The 27,197-nt window shown below is 35.8% G+C and overlaps 1 protein-coding gene across 6 annotated transcripts in view; it reads right to left on the reverse strand.

Moving 5' to 3' along the window:
- Nucleotides 1-27,197, reverse strand: part of ESRRG (estrogen related receptor gamma) — a 594,635-nt gene that overhangs the window by 357,019 nt on the left and 210,419 nt on the right. For 4 of the 6 annotated variants that reach the window (XM_063613923.1, XM_063613921.1, XM_063613920.1 and 1 more), the window contains one exon: nucleotides 10,777-10,894. The exons of the other annotated variants lie outside the window; for them this stretch is intronic. The gene's annotated coding sequence lies outside the window, so the exon portion shown is untranslated. The remainder of the gene's footprint in view (nucleotides 1-10,776; nucleotides 10,895-27,197) is intronic. 6 annotated transcript variants of the gene reach the window in all.

Consider the following 27,197-nt stretch of genomic DNA (forward strand, 5'->3'; position numbering starts at 1 on the left):
CCAGAGGTGGAAGTTGCAGTGAGTCGAGATTGCACCACTGCACTCCAACCTGGCGACAGAGCAAGACTCCATAAAAAAAAAAAAAAAGAAAGAAAAAACTCCCTAGATGTATTTCTAACTAGACTGTAATATTCTTGAAGATCAGGGAGTTGTCTTATTCATTTTTACACGCCTTGAAGCATCTAACGAGTACCAGGTAGGTAGACAAATGTGTACACAAGTCTGAGGATCAACAGGAACTGATAAATTTTGTGGAAATGCAAGTTAATTAACTGCCCAGACTAAGAGCACTCACCCTTTCCACTTTCACTTCTCAGGGCAGGAGAAATGATCATGTCTACATGGAGCCTGAGGTAACTACTCATGACTGTACAATAGTCTTGGCTGATGGATACCAGAGCTCTGATATAATTGCAAAAGGTAGCTCACTTTCTCTGTTAAGGATTTCATTGTTTACTACACATTTTGACAATTTAACGTATCTTGTGTTTTATTTCTACAGTGAAATTGTAAACTCCTGGAAGGCAAGAAAAAAAAAATTTGACAAAATTGAGCTGAGGTAAGCAAGCACTTACATGTTAAGTTTCACTGAATTTTGAATAAAATATTGGTTTATAAGATGCTCATAAAGCATAGCATTTTTGCTCACGTTTGGTTGCTCTACTTTTGGTCACACTGAGCAATCCTCTAGAAGTGCTGGGTCCTCTGAAAATGCCCGTGGACCAACAGAAAGCTCCTCGCTGGAGAGTCTGTCCGGTTAGGCTTTAAGCTCTATGGGTCAATGTCAGGCTCCATTTTGGAAGAATTTTTCCCATATATATTTTCACCCTGAAGAGGAAAGGGTAATGCTTTTTTTCAAAATCATTTAGGACCTATGGGCCACTGATATGACACTTGGATTCAATACTCTAAAACAAAAACATGTAAAAGTTGGCTTGAACAATAACAGGGCTTAGGTACAAAGCCATGTTCCTGGCAACAGCATCTAAGAAACAATAAACAGTAGCTCTCTCTTTAGTTTAAAGTTGTTGCTGCTGTTACTGTAGCTGACTTGAATGCTTCTTTGGTGCCAGTCACTGGGATAAGAGCTTTCTGTGAATTATCTCATTTAATTGTTAGAAAAAAAGTCTCTGTTGGTATATTATTTCACCATTTTACAGATAAGAAAAGCCCAACTCTGACAGATTAAAAAACCTGTACAAATTCAAAAGGTAACGTACAACCTGAGGCCAGCTAAAGTGCAAAACAAAATGCTTTTTGAATTCAATATAAAGATGATACTGCGAAGGCCGCAACGAGTCTGCCTAGGTCCAACAAGTCTGAGTCTGTGGCATGTGGAAGGAAGAGTCCTCTCCGTGACACATCTGCACTTAATCCACTCGATTAGGTGTCTCTGCCTGCCCCCTCCCCTGCTCCCCAGCAAGGCAAAACACCTGTGAACCAACAAGATAAATGCAGCTGCAAAGATCCTGCGGCTGCTGCATCTGCATGACACGCCTTGTGACAGTTCCCCGCTTGAAAATGCAGTTGTGCAAAGGACTGTGCAGAGTGTGTTTTCCCTCCCACTCTTTCCATTCTCATTTCTTTCTCTCATGTTTATGGACTTTATCTCAATTTGAGTGAAGGCAGTTGTGCTGAATAACGATGAGGTGCTTCCTCCAGTGCTGCACAGTGATAGCCTGATAGTTTCAGCCAGCTTGGAATTCTTCAAATGTCTTCTTTTTGTTGTTATCAAAAGAGGTGACCTACTACCTGGGGCATTGTGTTGACACCTATAGATACCAAAGAGGCAAAGGATTCGATTTTCTCCTTTTTTTCCCGGTCTTCCCTGGAATTGTAACTCACTTGCTTTGTTTCTTATGAAAAAAAAAAATTCTATGAAAAGAAAATATAGAATAGAGTAGATACACAATGTGCTCAATATAAAGAAAAATAGATGAATGGATCTCAAACTGATGTAAAGGAAAATTTCCTGGAAAGCATGCTCCTTACATTTTCCATATAGATATTACCAGTTGCTTAATCAATATGTCTGTCTCTGCTTCTCTCTTCAACACACACACACACACACACACACACACACACACACACGCACCTTGGAATGAACAGAAGCGATTCAAGAGTGAAGAAATTCATCTTGACCTGAAATTGCTTTTGGAACAAGTCCATCTCTGACATCAAAACAATTTCTGTCAAAGTGTCTGGGTTTAAGCAACCCACAAAATAGCAGCTTATTTAAAAACCAAATCCACTCCTTATTGAAAGTGGTGATATTTGAAGCACACACAAGTAAAACTAATTTAACCTTTGAAAAGTTATCTCTGGAGAGAAGAGTCAAAATCCCTTTATAAGATTTTTAAGCACTGCAATTATTGACGAAGAGTATATTACTTCAGTTTTCTCTGATCAGGAAGAGGAAAAAATAGAAAACCCCACAAGAGACATCAGCAGCTGTCAGGCTATTTTCCAACTGCAAAGAGGTAGTTTACAGCGGGCTTGTGCCAGTCTCTTAAGACCCAGTTAAGAAGCCTTTTTAAAATGCCTTAAAAAGCCAACTCATACATTAATCAAGTTGAGCCCTCATCCATACTTACTGCAATACATCAATTACTATGTCTTTTTTTTAAAAATAAAATCCAGTTGACAGCAGACACCTTATTAAGGCCCACTAAAATGATACAATAAGTAGAAGGCTATTAATATTGCTCTTTTTTTTCTCCTTGCTATTGTCTTGCTGCACTGGTCTGCAAACAAATTCAGGCTGCATTACAATTAATGCCAGTGGAACTCCTTCTAACGACTTCCAGCTTGCTAATTTTTTACGCTAATAATAAAAAAAGGCATTGCTATGCAAGAACGACCCCCTTTTATCATGCTAGCATAGCACACCAGAGAGTGTCTGCTATTGTTCACATGAAAGACAATTAAACCCTGGAACATCAAACCTAAAAATGACAATCTGCTAACCAGCACTGGGCATTGCTCAGTGCTTTTCTCTATTTTCTGAACTGATAGAAAACAATTCTCTGAAGACATTTCTTTCCTATTCTCCCTTAACCACCCTTTGGGGGAAAAAAAAGAAAAAAACTTTAAAAAATACCCTTTACTGATTTATGCATCTCTGCTTAGAATTTATTAACTGTCTAGGACCAATTTCACTTCAACGCTCCTATTGCCTGCAGGTTTAAATTCTGGACACATAAAACGAAATGCACCAATATCACCCACATACTATCATATTTAAAAATAAGCATTAAAAGTATTCTTTAAAAATGCACACAATATAAAAGTCTAGAAAGAGAAAGAAATATCGAATTCTGCAACTCTGTGTATCTCATCTTCTCTGGGGACCATGCCAGAGAGTCACAGGGCATTCTGAAAACTAAGTCTAGTCCAGATGCTGATTTTCCACAAAGCCAGATTAAAAAAAAAAAAAAAAAAGTCCCTTCATTCTTAGCAATATAAGGATTCATTCACCAAAAACAACACGCCCATTTACTGGAAAAATACCCTTTATTTGAACTTTAATTATAACATACAGAATATAAACATACCCACATAAAAGTTCACTAACTTTGTTAAAAAGATTTTCAAATTTTCACTAACATTTCCCCCATGGTATAAGAAGAAATAAAATAAGAAAATCTGAGTTGCAACCTTGGCCCTGAAACCTGCGAATCTTGGGTCTCAACCAAATCTTGTAATCTCTCTGAGTGTCAGTTTCTTCATTTGTAAAATAAGGAGAAAAATAGCTCCTTTTTCAAGCACAATTGTAAAGATGAAATGAGAAGATGGATATGAAAACTCTTTGAAAATTAAACCATAATACATTGTAATTAAAATAAATAATTAAGGCTGGGCGCGGTGACTCACGCCTGTAATCCCATCACTTTGGGAGGCCGAGGCGGGTGGATCACTACTTTAGGAGATTGAGACCATCCTGGCTAACACAGTGAAACCCTGTCTCGACTAAAAAATACAAAAAATTAGCTGGGCTTGGTGGTGGGCGCCGTAGTCCCAGCTGCTCGGGAGGCTGAGGCAGGAGAATGGCGTGAACCTGAGAAGTGGAGCATGCAGTGAGCAGAGATAATGCCACTGCAATCCAGCCTGGGCAACAGAGTGAGACTCTGTCTCAAAAAATAATAATAATAATAAAATAAAATAATTAATTAAACGAAGTTGTTCTACGACCTCGCTAGAGTTACACTGAAAGCTTTATTTTCTGATTAGTAGTGAGTGACTCTCAAACGCTAGGCGTGGCCAGACCTAACATATTTACTCAGCAAGTTTTTTGTAAAGGGGCCAGGAACTATCTTAGGCTCTTCACACAAGAACTCTCTTGGCAGGGATGATCATTCTCTGATTACAAATGAGGAAACTGAGGCCTAGGGAGATGTGGTGATTGGCCTACGTGGCAGAGTTGAGATTTGAATCACAGTACTGATCACATAGAAGACACTCAATAAATGTCCCTAGCTGTGACCCATTCTTAAGGTGACTTTCCATGGTGAGCATCTTGTAAAAGAGAGCAGTTCTGTGAAGCAAGGTTAAGAGATGAGTTCAGGCAACCTGTACCGATATATTGGCTCTGACCCTAGTCGGCATGGACCTTTGGGCCAGCCATTAATTCCTCAGTTTTGCATCTGTAAAATACAGGAGTTTTTGTGAGAATCAAATAAGTCCATGTATAATGTTTAGAAAAATACTCAGTAAGTGTGAATGTGTGTTATTACTCTATCCTCCAGCGCTGTGTGAGAAACTCTACTTTGTAAAATAAGCATAAAATAGGATCAGTAGCTTCCGCATTTAACCAAGATAAAGCAACAAGGACCAGACTTACCCTCCCATCTAAAATAATAAAAACACACACAAAATATACAGAACAATGTGTAAGATCCTAGAATAAGGTAAAGAGATATAGTGATCTCTAAGAGATTAGAAACAAATAAGGTAAGACCTATGATCATCTCAGCTTACTCCCTTGAGAGAGGCTCCAGGCCAAATGCAAAAGGTGAAGTCAGGCAGAGGCCAACAGACTCCTTCAATTCAGGAGACACATCTAAGAGGCTCAGGAAATCAAGGCAAGAGTAGAATAGAGTACTAGAGAAGATGTTGCTGCAAAGAGAGAACTCCGGAGATTTGCAGATAGTCCTTTTCAAGTGTTCAACTGAATATTAAACAGCGCATGCATGCAAGGAAACTATTGAAGGCTGGGAAAAGAATCATTAAAAAGTTTAGAGGTACTTTTTAGAAGTACATTAAAAAGTTTAGAGGTAAGCCCAGTGCTTACATAAGACTAGGAATAGTGCTTGCTCTCATCACCCAGATTGGAAAAACCTCATGATTCATGGGATATGGGGTGGGGTACACCGACAGGTCTTTACTCAAAAATGGTAAATAATTAGCTGTAGTCTGAGCCCTGTTCCAGTCTACCTAACAAATCTTAAAAGTACGAATCTAAAGGATGAAACTACTTCCAAATAACTGCATCCCAGAAAAAGCGAAGGATATTAACAGAAATACAAAATATCCAACATATGAGAAATAGAATTCTCAATGTCTGGCATCCAATCAAAAGTTACCAGTCACTCAAAAGAAGCAGGCGAATCCAAAAGCGAGAAGGAAAAAAAACAATCAATTGAAACAGACCCCAAAGTGACCCAGATGTTAGAAACAGCAGACAAAGGCCAGGTGCGGTGGCTCATGCCTGTAATTCCAACACTTTGGCAGGCCAAGGTGGACAGATCACTTGAGGCCAGGAGTTCGAGACCAGCCTGGCCAACAGGGTGAAATCCCGTCTCCACTAAAAATACAAAAACTTAGCTGGGCATGGTGGCACATGCCTGTAATCCCAGCTATTCATGAGGCTGAGACAGAAGAATTGCTTAAACCTGGGAGGCAGAGTTGCAGTGAGGCAAGATCGTGCCACTGTGCTCCAGCCTGAGTGACAGAGCAAGACTCTGTCAAAAATAAATAAATAAATAAAATAAGAAAAAGGAAAAAATACCAGACAAAGACATTAAAACAATGGTTATATTTTATATGTCCCCAAATCAGAGGCAAGGGAGATTTATAAGCCTAAAGATTAGTGAAGCTCTGCAGATCCCCATATAAGAAACATAAAGAAAATGACACCAGGGCATATCATAACCTAGTTGTTCAGAATGACTAATAAGGTATAAAATCTTAAAAGTAGCCAGAGACAGAAGACACTCCATGCAGACCTGAAGGCAAATAAAATAGAGATTTCTCATTGGAAAGAGTGAAAGCAAGAAGATAATATATTGGAACAATATAAAGAAAGAAAAAACTGTCAACTGAGAATTTGAAACATATCTTTTAAAAACAAAAACAACAAAATATATTTTTACATATATACAAAGGCTGAAATGATTCATCACAAGCAAAATTGCAATACAAAAATATTCGAGGAAGTCCTTGTGACAGAAAGAAAATGATGCCAGATGGATATATGAATTTACATAAAAGAATGAAGAACACAAGAAATGGTAACTAGGTGAGTTAATTTATTTGCTGTTATTATTAGTACATCTCTTTAACAATGTACTTTTTAAACAAAAATCGTAACGACAATGTAGTGTGGGGTTTATAATATATGTAAGAGCAAAACATGAAAAGAATAGCCCAGAGGTCAAGGGAGGAAACATGGAAATATATTATTGTAAATCTCAAACAATAAATGAAGAGGTATAGTATCAGTCGAATGTAGTTTGTGATAAGTAAAACATGTATACTATAAATCCTAAAATAATAAAGCAAAGAGTTATAGCTAATAAGCCAACTGAGGTCATAAAATGGAATCATAAAATTTATTCAGTTAATCCAAAAGAAGGTAAAAATACGAAGAGAAAGAAAACAAAAAAAAAGATGAAATAAATAAAAAGTAAATAGAAAAATGCTAGATTTAAACCTAACCATATCAATAAACACATTAAATATAACTGGTTTAAATATTCTAATTAAAAAGTAATATTCTATAGCATTACAGGGTATAATTCACAATAATTTATTGTATATTTGTAAATAGCTAAAAGAGCAGATTTTGAATGTTTCCAATACAAATAAATGCTAAATGTTTGAAGTGGTGAATATGCTAATTATCCTAATATTGATCATTGCACATTGTATACATGTATCAAAATATCACACTGCATCTCATATGTATAATTATTATATGTCAATTAAAAGTACTAAAAGCAAAAAAAATTTAAAAAGTAGAGATTGTTAGATTCGATAAAAAAGCAAAATTCAACTATATGTTTCCCACAAAAATACACACACGAGAAAAACCTTTGTAACCTGGGTTAGTCAAAATTTTTTTCTTTTAGGTACAATATGAAAAGCATAACCCATAAAATATCAAATTGATAGAATTTATAAAAATTAAAAATGTATACTCTTTAAAAGATACTGTTGTGAGAAGGTAAAGATAAGCCAACACTAGCAGAATATATTGCAAATCATAAAATCAAATAAAAGGTTTATATCTAGAATATAGAAGGAACTATCAAAACTCAATAACAAGAAAACGAAAAACCTAATACAAAAGTAGGCAGAAGATTAGAACAGAAACTTCAACAAGAAAGATACATGAATGATAAAGGAGCACATGAAAAGATGCTCAACATCATTAGTCATTAGGGAAATGCAAATTAAAACTACAAGATATTACTACACATCTATTGGAATGAATACAATTGAAAAGTCCGACCAAACTAAGGATTTGGAGCAAGTGTAATTCTCATACACTGTTGGCTGAGAGTGTAAAGTGATACTACTTTGGAAAACAAACAGCTTGACAGTTTTCTGAAAAGTTAAACATACACTTAATATATGATCAGCTCTCAGGTTTTTACCAAAGAGCAATGAAAGTCTATGTCCATGCAAAGACTTCTAATAGCTTTCTTTCTTTTTTTTTTTTTTTTTAGACAGAATCTTGCTCTGTTGCCCCGGCTGGAGTGCAGTGGCGTGATCTTGGCTCACTGCAACCTCCGTCTCCTGGGTTCAAGTGATTCTCCTGCCTCAGCCTCCTGAGTAGCTGGGATTACAGCTGCATGCCACCACGCCCAGCTAATTTTTGTATTTTTAGTAGAGACAGGGTTTCACCATGTTGGCCAGGCTGGTCTCGAATTCCTGACCTCGTGATGCCCCCAAAAGCCCAGGCTAAAATAACACAAAAATCCACTGACAGTAACTGAATAAACACATTGTAGCTTATACAATTTGATGGTACCTCAGTAATAAAAAGGAACTAACTACCGATTCAACAACGTGGATATATGTTAAAATAATTATGCTGATTGAGACAAACCAGATAAAAAAGAATATATACTGTAGGATTCCACTTACATGAAACTCTACAAAATGCAGACTTATCCATAGAGGCAAAAAGCAGATAAGTGATTACCCTTGAGATAGGGGAAGCAGGTCAGTAAAGGGGTCAGAGAAAAGGATTATAAGGCCGCAAAAGAAAACTTTTGGGGTGAGATCCCTGTTTATTATGTTGATTAAGGTATTGGTTTCATGGATGTATATGTATGTCAAAATGGATCCAATTGTATACTGTAATGTGCAGTTTATTGTATTTCAGTTATATCTCACAGAGCTGGTACAAACAAAGATAGGATTATTGTCCATAAGGAATTTAAAAGTTAATTATTGAAAGAAAATATACATACAAAATTAATGTAATGAATAAGAAGATAATATAAAGTGTTTTGTAAAAAATACATGAAAAGTAGAGACCAGTGATTCTCAAACTTTGATACCCATCAGAGTTGCCTGGAGGGAGTGTAAAAACATAGATTGTTGGGTCCAATGCCCAGAGTTTCTGATTCAGTAGGCCTGGGATGGGGCTTAAGGATTTGCATTTCTAACAGGCTCTCTGTGAATGCTGACGATGCTGGTCCCAGGACCACACTTTTAGAATCACTGATATATATGAGAGTAGGACAATATAGAATAAAGGGCCAATTTAGAAAAGGGAGAAATTATAGCATTTTTTGAAAAGCTTTCTTTTTTCCTTAAGCTCACAATGAAATAGAATTCAAGTGAATAAAATTTTATTTTATTCTCAGAATTTCTTTCCTTCAAAATTTTACTATGTTCCTACTGAAAATTCCAGTTTTCAAGTAGATCTCATACTACCTAGTTGCAGAATTCACTGGTGTAGAGACAGTCAATATCCTCTTAGAGAGCAAGTAAATATCAAACCAGTGAATAAGTTAACAATAGGGCGAGGATATAGTCCGATTAGTCAAACCTTTTATTCCCACTTTCTGCCATATTTCAATTATTCTTCTCCTATACCCTTTTGAGAAATAGTTATTATTGTAGGTTTAAAATAAATAAAAATAGTTTTTCTTTCTCAGGAGTCATGGGCTTTGTTCTTTGCTATTTCCTCTGCAACACTTTTTGTCCTACCTGCTCACTTTCATCTGGCTAATTCTAATTTGCCTTTCAAGCCTGGGATAGACAGTACTTATTTGCAGAATTTTCCTGGGCACAATTCCGCTCACCCTGCTGCACAGGAAGCTCCTCCTCTGTGCTCCTTGTCTCTACTGCATCCGCCATCTTGCACTAAATCATTTCATCACACTCATCCCATTTTTTCTACTTCTTAGTTAGTGTATTTCTCTTTAATTTAATGAAATTGCATTTGGGACATCCTAGCTTCCCGGATCCTCTCTAAGTTACACAGTGTTAGGAATAGAGAAGGAGGAGTCAGAAGTCACCAAATCTAGAATCATAAAACTGGAGAGAAAGAACATGGGGTGAAATTGTAAATATACAACATACACTTGCATACAGGCACATACAAACATTTGGGGGGTTGTTAATGACTTCCCTAAGGATAGTAATTTCAAGTGGCACCAATCTTTAACCCAGATTGAATCACAGGACAAATCAAGTTTCCCAATTCCTACTCATGCATTTGACATATTTATGGTCTGCTTTTATAGCTTTTGATCACAATTTCCTAGGAGGCAGCCGGTCTCTAAATCAACAAGTCAGGAAAAAAAAACAAAAAAACAAAAAAAAACAGCCAAAGCCCAGTCCTTTAACAAAATTACCTATTGAGGAGGTCAATGCTGTTTGGAAGACATTTAAAACATTTATAAGAGTGATTTTTAAAATGTCTGCTATTGGATGAGCATTACATTCAAAGATTCCAATTGTACTTTTCTATGACACTAGACTTCCGTGGTACTGCTTCGCCCAAAACAGAGGTTTAAGGAAATAAAAAAAATAATAATAATACAGAAAAAAAAGAAAACACTTTACTGAAAATTCTCACTTCAACCAGAAGCAAACGTGTTCTAAGAAGGCAAAGTAGAGTTAAGAACAACTCCATGTTTCCTTCAGGAATAACTGTGATCTTTCACACTTGGGGGTTGATAGTCAGGGTGAAGTAACTTAGATCAACTTAAGAAGGAGGCATCTGGGGCTGTTCACCTAAGGAGATGCTTCTCAGAGGCCCAGCATCTTGGGAGAACACCCCGAGCTCTCTGGAGAGGTCAAGAGTTTGGGATGCAGGATCACACTGAAGAAGGTCAGCCCAGCAAAGCAGGTGATCTAGGATATGGGCTTCTGACTTCCAGATACTACCATCATCACAGAGGCCTAAAGCTGGCGCCCACACCCAAAGGGCATGATGATTCTCAGCCTTCAGCACAACAGGAATTGACCTGGAAAGAAAGGCCTTTATTCCTCTGACAGAAAAACCTGATTCCCAAAGGAAAATGATACTTTTACCTTATTCCCTTTCTCAGTGGATCTGCATTTTCATGAATGAAGAAAAGAAGAAAGTTGAATTCTCTGACTAGGAAGGTTTCTTATAAGAAGGTTTCCAATAGACTTCAATTTTTTAAAGCTGTGCAGCAAAACAAACAAACAAAAAAAATTACCACAAAGGAATAAAGAGCACTAACCAAAGAAATTTCACTCTCATAGATTTTGTAGCACCTCAGAACTTCCTTTGGAAGGGAAGGACAAAGCGGCCGTTTGCTCAGCTTAGATCATTTGGATTGAGACTCATATGTTATTTTAAATGAACATTGCTCAGGTAGTTAAGCCTTAAAAATCAACCATCCTTGACAACTGTCCATTTTTTTTTTTTAAGTCTTACCTTAAGGGTTTAAGAAACACATTTACAAAGTATGCTGTAGTGGGAACTAGCCAAGCTTCCTACCTGGCTTCATAGCACAATTGGGACTGCTGGTCTTTGTTCATTTTTGTCTTTGAAAACTTTGTTACAATTAAAAAAGGGAAAAGGAGTAAACTTAAAAGGAAAAATGGTATACTTGTTTAGCACTTGGAACAATACAAAATTCCAATGCATGTTAAAAATATAATCCAATGGACCATTTAATTTTCAAGATTTTACTTTCACCCCTTGACTAATAATGTTAAGAAAGTACTGAATTTCTCTTGTGATATTAGAACTGTCTCTTACAATGGCATTCCTTTTGAGAAATCAGAACTAAAGTTTTCTTTGCATTCTCTATGTGCTGAGTCCCTACATTGGACAATATTAGCATCTTTTATATCCATACCTAATATAACGTTCTTTTTTCCTATATTGTACAAGTCTTAACACTTTACAGTAGTGCCAACAAAAATGTTTAAGGAAAGGCCATCCAAAAGCAGACATGACATTTTGCAGAGTCTTCAGTTTATCTTTAGAATGTATAATTATAAACTGTGCTTGAAATAAGCTGCCCAGATATTTGTGTTAACACAGAAATTCTGTTACCATTAGTTCTTGCTCAGTAAATGCAAATATTGTGAACATGCTGTTTAACAGCAACAAATATCATGTCTCCCATTTTTACGAAAAGTAATACTGTAAAACATGCTATCAAGTAGTCAACATATTTATTAAACAGTTCTGCATACGAGCCATGTACATACATACACACATCTTATTGGACAGTGTAGTAAGTGACCACAGTTGAAGTGTTCACATCCAATATGATACATATGTACATCTCCTTTATATGGTGCAACTATAGCAATACAATGGCATTTTAAAGATTGCTCTTATTGTTATTTAACATATATGTTCTTAACAATATTGAAATATATATTTTTTAGGGGAAAGCAACAAGCATGCACCTTAGTTCCTACTGAAGATCCACTTTCTTAAAATAATCATATTAAAATCATATATACTAGCTCTCCAATGTAGTAGAAATCTTTCTGTTTCTTTCTTTCTTTTTTTTTTCTTTTTTCTTTTTCTTTGAGATAGGGTCTTATTCCATCACTCAGCTGGAGTGCAATGGTGCGGCCTCAGCTCACTGCAGTCTTGACTTCCTAGGCTCCAGTGATCCTCCCACCTTAGCCTCCTGGGTAGCTGGGACTACAGGTGCTCACCACCACACGTGACTAATCTCTTTATCTTTTAAAACAGCTTAAAGTATATGTCCATATTTCTTCCTCCACGTGGCCTTTCTTACAGTCTTCAAACTCTGGCATCTGTGATTAGATTTTCTTTCATTTTTTGATGTGGGTTTTCAAACTTAGAAAGAGAGTATAAAGTAATCTCTCTTCTTTATTTTCTGCTACATAGACAATTTTTAACTTTAAATATTTTACATTTCCCTAATTACAAGTTTCTGTCATTTTCTTCATCAGTCTTCAAACTGTGAAATGATAACAAGATATATTCGGTTTTAAAAAATAAAATGATGAAACTTTGTGATACTGGTGCTCTTCTTCAAAGGCCTTTGAGTCTTCTGTTTCAGTATGTATGCAACGTGCATGCTGACATGGTCTCAGGAAGTATATTAGCTGCAAGAATAACTATCTTCGCATTATGCATATGGGAAAACTGAGGCACAGAACAAAATTACTTGTCCAACATCTTGTAAAAACTGTAAGTGTGCACAGAAAATAATTGAGAGGGAGACATAATTTAATTCAAATCACTTATCAAAAGAATTCTCCTTTTGCTTTGATAGTATTTTTCTAAACTTTCATTTTCACACAGCCAAATTCTCAGTGATAACCAGAAAGTCAATCCAAATGTCATTATCTTAAGTTTATAATAATTTTAAAGTTTAGGCAGAAATTTCTCTTCATATATTTATGAAGAAAGATTTCTCTAAGTGAATGAATAGTGAAACAAATTTGCATAGGGGTTATTTAACTACTTAAGATAATATATCTTTGTGGGTCCCTGTTAATTTGAAAGCAACTATTTCACTGCAAAAAAATTGATAAGAAATCATTCTTAAATTTGTAAGAAAAAAGACTCTAAACACCTTTATTAGCATGCTTTGTAAGTCCAAGTCCAATTCTGTTTATTTGAGACATTTATTTTATCAACTGTCATCTCTCCCTGACCTCTTCTCCACTATACTGTAATTCCATGGTGCTAAGATTATTTTTTCTTATCAGTGTAAAAATTTTATTTTCTAAATTATAATACAGCATAATCAATACTTATTTTGGTGTACAGCCCTATGAATCTTAACACATGAATAGGTTAATGTAAATATCACAAGAATCGGGGTACAAAACAATTCCCTGCCCTACAAAACTCCTACTCGCAGTCCCTTTATAGGCAAATTGCCTGTCACCCCTAACTCCTGGCAACCACTGATCTGTCTCCAGCACTACAATTTTATCTTTTTGTGAATGTCATAAAATGGGATACTACAGTATGTCACTTTTTGAGACTGGCCTCTCACTCAGCATGAAGATTTGTCCAAATTGTTGTGTGTATTGATACTTTTTTTTTTTTTTTTGAGACAGAATTTCACTCCTGTTGCACAGGCTGGAGTGGAATGGAGCGATCTGGGCTCACTGCAACCTCCACCTTCTGGGTTCAAGCGATTCTCCTGTCTCAGGCTCCCAAGTAGCTCGGATTACACGCATGCACCACCATGCCCGGCTAATTTATTTTTATTTATTATAGATGGGGTTTCACCATGTTAGTCAAGCTGGTCACAAACTCCTGATCTCAGTTGAGCCACCCGCCTCGGCCTCCCAAAGTGCTGGGATTACAAGTGTGTGCCACCGCTCCAGGAAGATAGTTTGTTCTTTATTATTGCTGAGTAGTGTTTCATTGTATGGATGCACCACAGTTTATCTATCCATTCACCCTTGAAGGACATTCACATTGTTTACAGTTTTGGACAATTACAAATAGTGCTGCTATAAACAATTATATACAGATTTTTATGTGATCATCCATTTTTTATTTCTCAAATGTAAATATCCAGGATTGGGATTTCTGCATCCTACAGTAGATCACGTTTAACTTTATTTAAAAAGGGCTGAATTCTTTTCCAGAGTGGCTGTTTCATTTTGCATTTCTATCAGCAATGTGTGTAAGTTTCAATTGCTCTACAGTCTCATCAGCACTTGATATTGTCACACTTTAAAAAATTAGCCATTCTAGTGATATGCAATAAATTTCATCAATATTTTAATATGCATTTTCCTCATAACTAACGGTGTTGAACGTCTTTTCTGTGTTTCTATGCATTTCATATATTTCCTTTCTTAAAATGTCTGTTCAAGTCTTTTGCACATTTTAAAGTTAGGTTGTTAGTTTTCTTACTACTCAGTCTTGTAAATTCCTTATTTACTCTTGTTATAAGAGCTTTGTCTGCTTTGTGCTTTGCAAATATTTCCTCTCAGAGAATTGTCCTCTCATTTTCTTAACAGTGAGAGTGCAAACATTTTAAATTTTGTTGAAGACCAATTTATCTATTTTTTGTTTTATAGATTATATTTTTAGAGTCATGTTTAAGAACCTTTTGCCTAACCCTAGATAATGATAATTTTCTCTTATGTTGTCTTCTAAACAATTTATAGTTTTATGTTTTACTTCTAGATTTTTGTTCACTTTTAAGTTGAGTTAATTTTTGTGTAAGATGTGAGGTTTAGGTGAAGGTTTAACTTCCCCCCGCCCCATTGATGTTCAGTTGTTTCAACATCATTTGCTGAAAGGACAAAATTACTTTTATACCATTGTCAAAAAATAATTGGTCATATTTATGTGAGTTTATTTCTGGATTCTTGTTGAGATCCATTGGTAATTGTCTATTTAATACCACATGGTCTTGATTAGTGTAGCTATACAGTAAGTCTTAAAATCAGAAAGTATGATTCCTCTAAGTTTATTCTTTTTCAAAATCAGTTCAGTTATGCTACTTCCTTTGCCTTTCCATAAAAACTTTAGAATCAGTTTGTCTATGTCCACAAGAACATCCTCCTAGGAATTTTATAGAAATTTCATTAAATCTATTGATCAAATTGGGGAGAATCAACATCTTTGTTGAATCTTCTGATTCATGAACATAGTGTATGTCTGAATTTATTTAGGTTAGATAGTCTGTGATTTATTGCATCTGTATTGTAGTTTTCAGCAATAGATCCTGGAAATATTTTATTAAATTTATAACTGTATATTTCATTTGGGGAGCTATTATAATTTGTTTTAATTTTTAAGGTGCAGTTTCCAATTGTGCATTGCTAGTATATGGAAATGCAGTGATTTTTGTATGTTAACCTTGTAATCTGAAAAGTTGCTAAATTCACCTATTATGTCCAAGAGTTTTTATTGTAATTTTCTTGGGATTTTCTACCTAGAAAATCAAGTCACCTGTGTTTTATTTATTTCCAATAATCTTCTAATACAATATTGAATAGAAGTTTTGTAGGTAGACCATCCTTGCTTTGTTCCTGATCATAGAGAGAAAGCATTTAGTGTTTCACCATTAACTCTATTAGCTGTAGACATTTTGTAGATGGACTTTATCAAGACGAAGAAGTTTCATTCTATGGCTACTTTGCAGAGAATTTTATCATGAATAGATATTAAAGTTTGGCAAACATTTTTTCTGCATCAATTTACATAAACCTGTCAATGTGCTTTTTTGTTTTTGTTTTTGTTTTCTGGAGGATTGCATTGATTGATATCTAATATTGAGCCAGCCTTGCAATCCTAGTTTACAAAATAAACCTCACTTTGTTATTACATGTTATTCATTTTACATCTTCATTTGATTTGCTAGTATTTTATTGAGAATGCTTGCATTATGGTCATGAGAAATATTGCTTTGTATTTCTCTCTTCTGTTTCGTTGTCTGGTTTTGGTATAAGCGTTACTCTTTGGAGACCAGGATTACTCTTCTGGCCTTGTAAAATGAACTGGGAAGTGTTCATTCTTCACCTATCTTCTGAAGGGAATTTTTTGGAATTGGCATTGTTTCTTCTATAATTGTTTGGTAAAATACACCAATGAAATTACCTGGGCCTGGAGATTTCTTTGGCAAAAGGATTTTTAACAATAATTCAATTTCTTTAACAGGTATTTGTTTGCCTATGTTATCTTGGTAGTACTTCATGATTTTCAAAAAATATGTTCATTCCATCTACATTGCCAAATTCCTTTACATCGATTTTTTCATAGTATTATCTTATTATCCTTTTAATGGTTGTAGGATCTGTGATGATATCCCCTATTTATTCCTGATATTGACAATTTGTGTATTTCATTTTTTTCTTTGTCAATCTTGCTAGAAGTTTATCAATTGTATTGATTTCTAAAACCATGCTCATTGTTTTTACTGATTTTATCTATTTTTTTCTGATTTAAACTTAATTTATGCTTATATCTTTATGATTATACTCTTCATTCTGCTTACTTTCAGTTTATTTAGGTCTTCTTTTTCTATTTTATTAAGGTGCAAACTTAGAGTATTAGCTGAAGATCTTTCTTATTTTCTAATAGCATATAATGCTATCAGCTTTCCCTGTAAGCACTGCTTTAGCTGTATCACATACATTTTAATATGTGTATTTTAATTTTCATTCAGTTAAAAATATTTTCTAATCTTTGACCATGGATTATTTAGAAATGCATTGTCAAATATTTGTTCAGACATTTTCCTATCTTTCTCTTATTTGCTTATACATTAATTGTCTGAGGTCAAAGAACATATTTTATATCATTTCTTTTTTTGCATCTTAAACATTGGTTTTATGATCTAGGATATAGTCTAAATGAATGTTCCATGCTCCCTTGAAAAGCATGTGTATTTTCCTGTTACTGGGTGGAGTGCTCTAAAAATATCAATTAGACTCAATTGGTTGATGGTGTTGTTCAGTTCTTCTATAGTCTTGATGATTTTTTTCTCTCTTAATTTTGACTATTACAGAAAGAAGAGTTTATAATTGTAGATTTGCCTATTTCTACTCTCAGTTCTGTTAGTTTTTGCTTCCTGTATTTTCAGTGCACATTTAGAATTGTTACATATGCTTGGTGAATTGATTCCTTTATCAATATGTGGAAACCTTATCATCCTATAGTCCCCTTTATCCTTTCCTCTTTATGTCATAGTTGCCATATATATTAGATCTATATACATTGAAAACTCTATCATTCAATGTTAAATGTTTTGCTTTAAATTATCAAATGATCTTAGAGAACTCAAGAGGAAAAGAATCGTCTATTATTTGTACCCCATTACTTACTATTTCTTTTGCTGTTCTTTCATCCTTGTTCCAAATTTCCTTCTGGTATTATTTTTCTTCTATCTGAAAAATTTCCTTTAGAAATTATCTTAGAGCTGACTTGCCGGCAACAAATTCCCTTAATTCTCCTTCATCTGAGGATGTCTTTAGTTCACCTTCATTTCTCAGCAGTATTTTTGCTGAATATAGAATTCTGGTTTGGCAGTTCTTTTCAGCACCTTAAAATATGTGTCACTTCTTTCTACCCTCTATGGTTTCTGATGAGAAATCCAGTCATTTAAATTGTTCCTCTATAGGAAATGCATAATTTATCTCTGCCCTTGTTCAAGATTTTTTTGTCTTTATTTTTGTAGCATTTTGATTATGATGTGTCTGAACATGGATTTATATGGATTCATACTGTTTGATTTTCACTGAACCTGAATCTATGGGTTATTTTCTTTCTCCTAGTGTTGGAAGTTTTTGGCCATTATTTCCTCAAGTGCGTTTTAGCACCACACTATTTGTCATCCCATTCTAGAACTCCTATGATGCAAATGTTAAACCTTTTTTTTTTTTTAAATTGTACTACACATCTTTGAGACTGTTCATTTTTTCTCCCGGTCTGTTTTTTCTCTGTTTATCAAATTGGATAATTTCTACTTATTTATTTTCAAGTTTACTGATTCTTTCCTCTTCCATTGCCATTTTGCTATTGAGCAGATCCAATAAGATGTTTATTGTGGATTATTGTATTCTTCAATTCTAAAGTTTCCATTTGATTTTTCTTTCTATTTCTTATTTCCTATTGCTGAGGTTTTCTATTTTAACTTTGTTTCAGGAGTGTTTGTGACTGCTTGTTGGAATATTTTTTAAATAGTTTCTCTAAAAGGCTGTTAGAAAAGTCCTACATCTGTATCTTCTAAACATCCATATCTGTTCATTGCCTTCTTGATGTAGGTTGAAATTTTTCTGGTTTTTCTTATGCCAAATAATTTTAGATAGTATCTGGCACATTTTTAATGTGTTTTGAGACTATGTGTCTTGCTTAACTCTTACGGAATATGTGATGCTTTTGTTTTACCAACCAATCAAATTGATGAGTTTCAGTCCACAAGTTCCAACTGACCTCCTCATGGTTATGGTTTCAAAATTTGGTCAGTTTTCAAAGTTTTTGCAGTTATTCAGATTTTTCCTGTGTGTGCACCATCCAGTGCCCAGTATGGTCATAGGCCCAGGTGGATCTGTTGATTTAATTCTGGAAGTTTTTGATATGCTAAATTAGGATTGGATTCTCACTCCACTGGGGAGCCCAGGAGTTCATGAACATCTTTTTAGATTTTTTTTTTTTTTTTTTTTTTTTTTGACGGAGTTTCACTCTTGTCGCTTAGGCTGGAATGCAATGGTGTGATCTTGGCTCACTGCAACCTCCGCCCCCCGGGTTCAAGCAATTCTCCTGCCTCAGCCTCCTGAGTAGCTGGGATTACAGGTGCCAGCCAGCACACCCGGCTAATTTTTGTATTTTTAGTAGAGATGGGGTTTCGCCACACTGGCCAGGCTGCTCTCGAACTCCTGACCTCAGGTGATCCACCTGCCTCAGTCCCCATCAAAGTGCTGGGATTACAGGCATGAGCCACCAGGCCCAGCCAGGAGTTCATAAACATCTTCCAGAGGTCCCTTTCCCAAGCTCTTAACCAATGGATTCTCTTAATTTTCTACTTTCTTGGGCTCCTCTTTTCAGTCCTCCAATTAGAAATCTGGGGCTTTAGTTATCCTACTCAGCCACATATGCCCACATTTTTCCCACACAGTGCAAGGAGAGAGACAGAGACAGAGAGGGAAAGTTACATGGATGTGCTCCACCCTCTTGGGACCACAGCTCCACTGAAATGAGAAGAAGTCTCCTCTTCCTCAGACATCTGGCCCCTGTAGGCACCTGTTGCAATCACTGTTAGCACTTGGGGCCTGGGTACAAGGAACAGAGAAAAAAGAAGAAAGGGACAGGAGAGAAGGAAGGGAAGGGAGGGAAGGGAAGGGAAGGGAAGGGAAGGGAAGGGAAGGGAAGGGAAGGGAAGGGAAGGGGAGTGAGGGGTGAGGGGAGGGGAGGGAAGGAGGGAGAGAGGGAGGGAGGGAGGTGGAAGGAAGGAAGGAAGGCCACTCTCTACCTCTACCACTCCTCAAGCCAAACCAGAGGCCTTCTCCTGGACCTCTCCCTGTCCACTTCTGGGTTTCAACTATGAGATCAAGTTAGAAGCTACCAGAAGGGCAACAATGATAAACTCACCACAAGCTTAGGGGTATTTCCAGTTTTGATCTCCTACTCTTTGCCTTTCAAAATTCTCACATAGTGACTCTGAATTCTGTCCAGCTCTTACAGCTCAAATTCAGTGGGAGACATAGGGTGAATTGTGCTTATTCCATTATATCCAAAATTCAGGTAAAAAAAATTACAAATTCCAAACTGAATGTATTATGCACACAAAATATAAGAAATAAAACTACTATAAAGTTTGAAGAATAATATAATACATACCAGTGTACCCTCATCTAAGTTAAAAACTTAACACACAAACTATTCCCTGAGAAGCTCTTGTGTCTTCCACGCCTAGCCTTCTTCCTTCCACACAAAGGCAATCAGTAACTTGACCTTAAAGGCAACCATTCTCTTGCATCCCTTTATAGTTTTACCAGTTTAGTATATAACTCTGTGATCATTAATATTGAGTGCCAACTTGATTTGATTGAAGGATGTAAAGTATTGTTCTTGGGTGTGTCTGTGAGGGTGTTGTCAAAGGAGATTAACATTTGAGTCAGTGGACAGGGAGAGGCGGACCCACCCTCAATCTGAGTGGGCACATCTAATCAACTGCCAGCGCAGCTAGAATAAAGCAGGCAGGAGAAGATGGAAGAGCAGACTTGTTGAGTATTCTGGCCTTCATCTTTCTCCCATGCTGTATACTTCCTGCCCTTGAACATCAGACTCCAAGTTCTTCAGCTTTTGGACTCTTGGACTTATACCAGTTGTTTGCCAGGGGCTCTTGGGCCTTTGACCACAGAATGAAGGCTGCACTATCGGTTTCCTTACTTTTAAGGTTTTGGGATTCAAACTGATCCACCACTGGTTTCCCTAATCTTTAACTTGCAGATGGCCAGTGGTAGGACTTCACCTTGCGATCGTGTGAGTGAATTCTCCTTAATAAGCTCCCTTTCGTATATACATATATCCTATTAATTCTCTTCCTCTAGAGAACCCTAATACAAGCCCTGAACAAGACAGTGTTTGGCTTTTATTTTTTACACTTTAACTTTTTAAAATTAAGTATTATACAGAAAAGTGCACAGATCATACTTTTAGAAGTTGAATAATTATCCCAAAGTGAACACACTTTTTATCCATTACCTGATCCACATATAAAGTATCACCAGCACCCCAGAGTCCCCTCAGACCCTCTAAATCACTATTTCTACCTTCTTCCCCAAAGGTAACCATGATGCTAACTTCTAATATCTCAGATTATTTTTATCTGTGTCTGAACTTTATATGAATAGAAACCTACAGAACGCATGTTATATGTTTAGCTTCTTCTCCCTGAGGTTACATTTATGAGATCCAACCTTATTGCATATAGCACAGTATTTATTCATTGCCATATAGTATTCCTATATATGAATTCTATATTTATATTATATTTATTTATACTCATTTATTACTTCATTCTCATGTTGATGAAAATTTGGGTTTGTTCCAGTTTTTTATTGTTATAAATAATATTATGAAGATATTTTGTATGTATCTTTTGGTGCTTATTCTGTTGGGCGTATACCTGCAAGTGAAATTTCTGGGTCACAGGCTATGCATATGTTCAGCATCAGTACATACTACCAGTTTTCCAGAGTGGTTTTCTCAATCTACACTCCCACAAGCAGATATGAGCATTCTATTTCCAGAAGGAAGGTATTTTTAAAGACAGAAACAGCCTTATTTAGAGGGAAATGTCATCATCTAGAATGAACATCAGGCAAGAAATGAAAAACTATAATGACAATGCTCCCTAGACTTTTCTTAAACCTGGCCCTTCAGGCTTATGACCAATGTAATCACTGGAAGATGCCCTTCTAAACTGACAAAGCTGAAGGCATAGAAGAAAGAAGAAAAGCCTTAAAATGTGAAATAAAATAAAGGTATATGTTTCCTGGAACAGTACAATCTTGGATTATCCCACACAGAGATTAAAATATTATTTTCGATAAGATTTTTTTTAACTGCAAGGGCTCCAACCTTTAAATGGTTCAAAGAGACCTAATAGATCTTAAAATGTAAGTACTACAAACATTTCTGAAAAGTTTTAAATAACAAATAGTCACATATATAAAGTTATGAGCTACCTTTCATTACTGACATTCTGAAGGAAATATATGGGGCTGCCTGGGGAATGTTTTTGAAAGTCTCAAAAGGCCCTACCTGCCAAACAAGAATCCCCCACAAGCCTGTTATAATGTCAGAAATTTCCACTATAATTCCCATTTGTCTTAAAGACCAATTGATCATTGTATCTAGAATATATATTTCCAGGGAGGTGGAAAAAACACAAAGAAAATCTACTTTTTACTTGTTTTTTTAAATGATAATATCATTTTTGTCATACCTTATTTTTTTCAGGGGCGATCAATCAATGCTGAGGCATTTGTGCACTTGCATCTTATGGTTTTGGAAATTGTGAGATGACTGATTATGGGCAGTATTATTCATAGACCCAAAGAACCAATTGTTCAGTCATGAGATAACTGACCTGAAGCAGATTTAACCAGCACCGTGTCATAAGGCTGCAGTCCACTGACCTACCCGCAGTCATGTTAAATGCTCAACATGAAACAATATGTACCTTGGTTAAATACTTTACACCTTTTAATAGAATCTTCTTGAACAAAAACAAATGCATAGTGTCAAAGATGAAGGAAAGTACTTTTCAAACTTTCCCAAGTCATGTTAATGGGTTGTCTGATTCAAGAACCTCTTCACTAATGTGTGTGTGTGTGTGTGTGATCTATGAAGCACGGAATAAAAGTGTAAAAACACTACCACAAAACAATATTTTCCCTAATGAAAACCTTAGTCTAGTAGGAAAGCAATACATGTTAATACTCTGTTCAGATCCCCCAATTGTACTTACCATGTTTCATTATAATTATGTATGCATCTATCTCATTCACTATACTATGAACTCCTTATGGATAGTAATCATCCCTAACCCACCACCTGTACCATCCTTATTGTTGGTCTGTGCAAGACTCATTTCATGTTATATATTTGTTCTCATCCCCCTCCCACAAAACTGCAAGTATTCTCATTCATATGTGTTAGGTATTCTTGCAAAGTATGCAATGCTCTTTTATATGGATGGTGGTTTTTTGTTTGTTTGTTGGTTTTGAGACAGAGTCTCACTCTGTCACCCAGGCTGGAGTGCAATGGCACAATCTTGGCTCACTGCAACCTCTGCCTCCCAGATTCAAGCAATTCTCCTGCCTCCATCTCCCGAGTAGCTGGGACTACAGGCACGCACCACCATGCCTGGCTAATTTTTTTGTATTTTTTAGTAGAGACAGGGTTTCACCATATTGACCAGGCTGTCTCAGACTCCAGATCTTGTGATCCACCTGCCTCAGCCTCCCAAAGTGCTGGGATTACAGGCGCCTATACATACATACAGGCAGATCACTGCGCCCGGCCTGTATGTATGTTTTTAATATATGTAAATGGTACTGTGTTATGTAATCCATTATGTTTCCTTTTTTTTTCATTCAGCGCTATGCTTTACAGATCCATCCACATTTGCTATGTACACACCTAGACCACTACTTCTAACCTCTGAGCAGTACTCCACATGTACACCAACCAAGTTCTATGTATCCATTCACCCAGTGATGGACACACCAGCTCCTTAATACTGCAACAAACACCATTGCATGTATGTCATGGACAGTGTAAGAAGTTCATTGGGAGGCATATCAGGAATAAAACTGCTGGGTCATACAGTATGCATATACTGGCTACAGCAGTCTACAGTTCTACAACCTATGTGAGGAGTCTCAAATTTCCACATTTTTGCCAACATGGTGTTATATAATACCTATTTCTAATTTTTATTTAATTCATGTTGTTGGAATTTGCATTTCACTTAATGAGTTTAAGCACTAACTATGCCAGCTATTTCTTCAAGATTCCTCTTCTGTAAATTGCCTGATCATATACTTTGCCTACCTTTTAAACTGAGATTGCTATCTTTTTCTTCTTAATTTGTAGGCTTCTTTTTATACACTAGACACTAATCCCTCATCAGTGTTAGGCACTGTAAATAATTTATTTTGTTCTCTTGAGTATTAATATGTTCTTCATTAAATATAAATACTTAAATTCTATATAAATAAGTTAATCAATGTCTGCCTTTATTTATGCCTTTGAGATTTAAAAAACTCCTTTTCCATTTGTAGATCATGGAAGATATTCTCCTGCATTTTCTTCTATTTCTTTTATAGTTTTACCTTCCACATTTATCTCTATAATACATCTGGAGATTGTCTTGGTAAGAGGCATTAGGAAGAAACCCAGTTTTGTTTTTCTCCATGTAGTAACATTTTCAAAAAGCAATAATACATAGTCTGTCTTTTCCCCATTAATTTTTTGGTGCCACCTTTAGTAAATATTAAGTTTTCAAAATTTAGGTTTCTCTGTGCTTTTATTCAGTACTATTGGTTGCTTGTCTTTTCAAAATATTCAAAATAGGCTGTTGAAGAATTCTGTTCAAAATACTAAAAAATACTGCAAAAGTATTACATTTTAACTTTATAAAAATATGGATAAATGGCTAGATCTTTATTCTTCCACATAAATTTCAGATTTACCCATCGTATTTATCCTTATATTTCCCAGTACATGGCACAGTGCCTGAGACAAAATAGGCCAAATAATATATTTTTAAATAAAAAAGATTAAATTACAACTATGTAGATGGACAAAAAGCACTAGGTGAGCATAGCGGCCAAAGACTATATGTGAGATGAGAGAAACTGGATTTTAACCAACAATTTGGCTTTAGCACAGATAGTTTAGTTCTAAAGGCAAATAGGTGAACATATAGCTACTGAAATATAGCCCATTTATGTAATTCTTTAGCAAATCTGCTTTGCCATCTGTCTTTGTCTCTAAATAACTTGGAGTTCAAGAGTTTACAGGGGGTTGCACTGAAGCTCAACTTTTTGGTAAATGGTTACGGAGCACTGAACTCACTCTCAAAGAACAAACAAACAAAACAGTGCTGACTTGCTGTCCACTGCAATTCATCTCTCTCTGCAATTGCCATGACAGTCTCTGATTACTGATATTATTATCCCCAGAAGATGGTTCATGGAAATTCTCATCCCCTGCTAGGCTGTCCCAGTTTCATAAAGTGAAAATCTGGTCGGCTTACTCTTGAGGGGAAAAAAAGGCCACCAAAAAAAAAAAAAAAAAAGAAGAAGAAGAAGAAAAAGGCTGTTTAAAAAAGATACCAGCTGCCACGATGCTGCATTAATGCAAACACAGCAGAGTGAAGAGAGGATCTCTGTTTGCTGTTTCATTTCTCTTCTTCTTTTCGACTCCTTTAGTGACAATATCACCAGAGAGTTAATGGAAGCACTGTTGTAGAATTTTCTGAGCAATAAAATGGCTACCCTCCATTATTACCTCAATCCCAATATCATTGTCCCTCTAGAGTAGGAGAATTTAGCAGCAGTCTTCCCTCTTTTAAGCTGTCTCCATCTCCCACTGCCCTTTTCCAAATATGGTATACATATGTGTAGCAACACATTTAAACTGGCAAAATATCTTGGTGGCACCAACGAAATCAATAAAACATCACTAACTAGGATGTCCTGAACTTTATATTTGTGAACTATATAGATAGTTGTTAATTTTAAATGCCTCTGTATCAACAAGGTGTGTATTTATTTAAAACTATTGTAATTAAAAGTAAACTACTTTAAAAAGATAAACTAGGCTTGGCATGGTGGCTCACGTCTGTAATCCCAGCACTTTGGGAGGTCGAGGCAGTTGGATCATTTGAGGTCAAGAGTTTGAGACCAGCCTGACCAACATGGTGAAACCCCATCGGTGCTAAAATACAAAAATTAGCTGGGCATGGTGGTGGGTGCCTGTAATCTCAGCTACTCCGGAGGCTGAGGCAGGAGAATTGCTTGAAGCCGGGAGGCAGAGGTTGCAGTGTGCCAAGATTGTGCCACTGCACCCTAGCCTGAGCGACAAGCCTCCCTCTCAAAAAAAAAAAAAAGAAAAAACTGTTTTCATGCACCGTAAATACTTTCAGAACACCCATTAACATTTAGAGAATTGATAACATTAATGCTAAAGACAAAACACATGCAGATAATTTTGTCTAGCATTTATCTTACAGATGAAGAATATAAAGCTTTGAAAAGCAAAAGAACTTGATACCATCATTAAGGCAGCCACCTAAAGATTTCTACGAAGCCAGTTTTTATTAGCTTATATCCAAATGTAGTTTCAACACTGCATTCATAATTTTCTAACACACTTATTAATGTTTCATTTGACTTTAATCAGGTAAATGTTCCTAACATATTAGTATTTACATTTATAACACCAACATCAGTTACTGTCTCCTTTTTATTTAATTTAGAAGCTATTGGATATATTGATTTATAATCTATAACAGTAAAACACTAAATATGGCAGGAAAGTATATTAAGCAATATGAGGTATGAATCCATAAATGAGAAAAATTGGAATTTTCAAAATATATTCTTATTTATATTAAAAGTATTCAATGAAAGACAAATTGTAACTATTTCACAAAGATAAAAAGCATTGCTGATCCACTATTACTGAACACTCACTAGAATAATTATTGCCTTTTAATATGCTCTCTTCCTACCTTAAAACAATTGAACCTAAAGATAAAACATAAATATTAATTGAAAATGAGTTGTTCTGCAGTCAGCCACGGGGAAAATCCCTAAAATACAACATAAAAGAAAAAAATGCATAAATTAAACTGGCAAAGTTTAAATGTTTCTACTTTTACGTACATTACATGCTTTTTATAATGAGTATGAATAAATGATACCAAAGAAAATCTTGGTAAAAATTGGAGTGAACCAGTTCCTAAATAAACCCTCAATTTTTTTTCAACATATTCCGTAATTTCCTCACTAAGACAGGATATTCTCCAGATGTATAAAGACTATAGAAAGCAGATGCAGATTATCCTCAAAATAATTGCAAAGATTGGTAGCTTGTCAAATATAGCATCCTCATCTGAAGAAATTAACTATAGTTAGCAAGCATCAATAACAATGGAAAGTCATTTTTCAGAGATATTAACAGATGTAAGCTACATTTCCTGTGCCCATGAATTGCCACACCAACTTCCTCTGGTCCTCTTCTAATATTGCACAGAAATTAAGTGGGAGTGGGGACGGAACTAGGGGTTGGTGGGGAGACAGGGCTGGTAGCTATATGAAAGGAGGAGTAAAAAAAAAATTCAAGAACAAAAAAATTTTTTTCTGTATATCTAGGGTTCCCATCACCATCCTTAACTACCCTTCTGTTGCTACCTCCCAGCTCCCCCAACGACAACAACAACAAAAAATGGGATTCATTTTACCATACTGGTCAAGGAAAAGAATACCTGACC

The sequence above is a fragment of the Symphalangus syndactylus genome, chromosome 19, assembly GCF_028878055.3.
Source record: "Symphalangus syndactylus isolate Jambi chromosome 19, NHGRI_mSymSyn1-v2.1_pri, whole genome shotgun sequence".
NCBI classification, from domain to species: Eukaryota; Metazoa; Chordata; class Mammalia; order Primates; family Hylobatidae; genus Symphalangus; species Symphalangus syndactylus.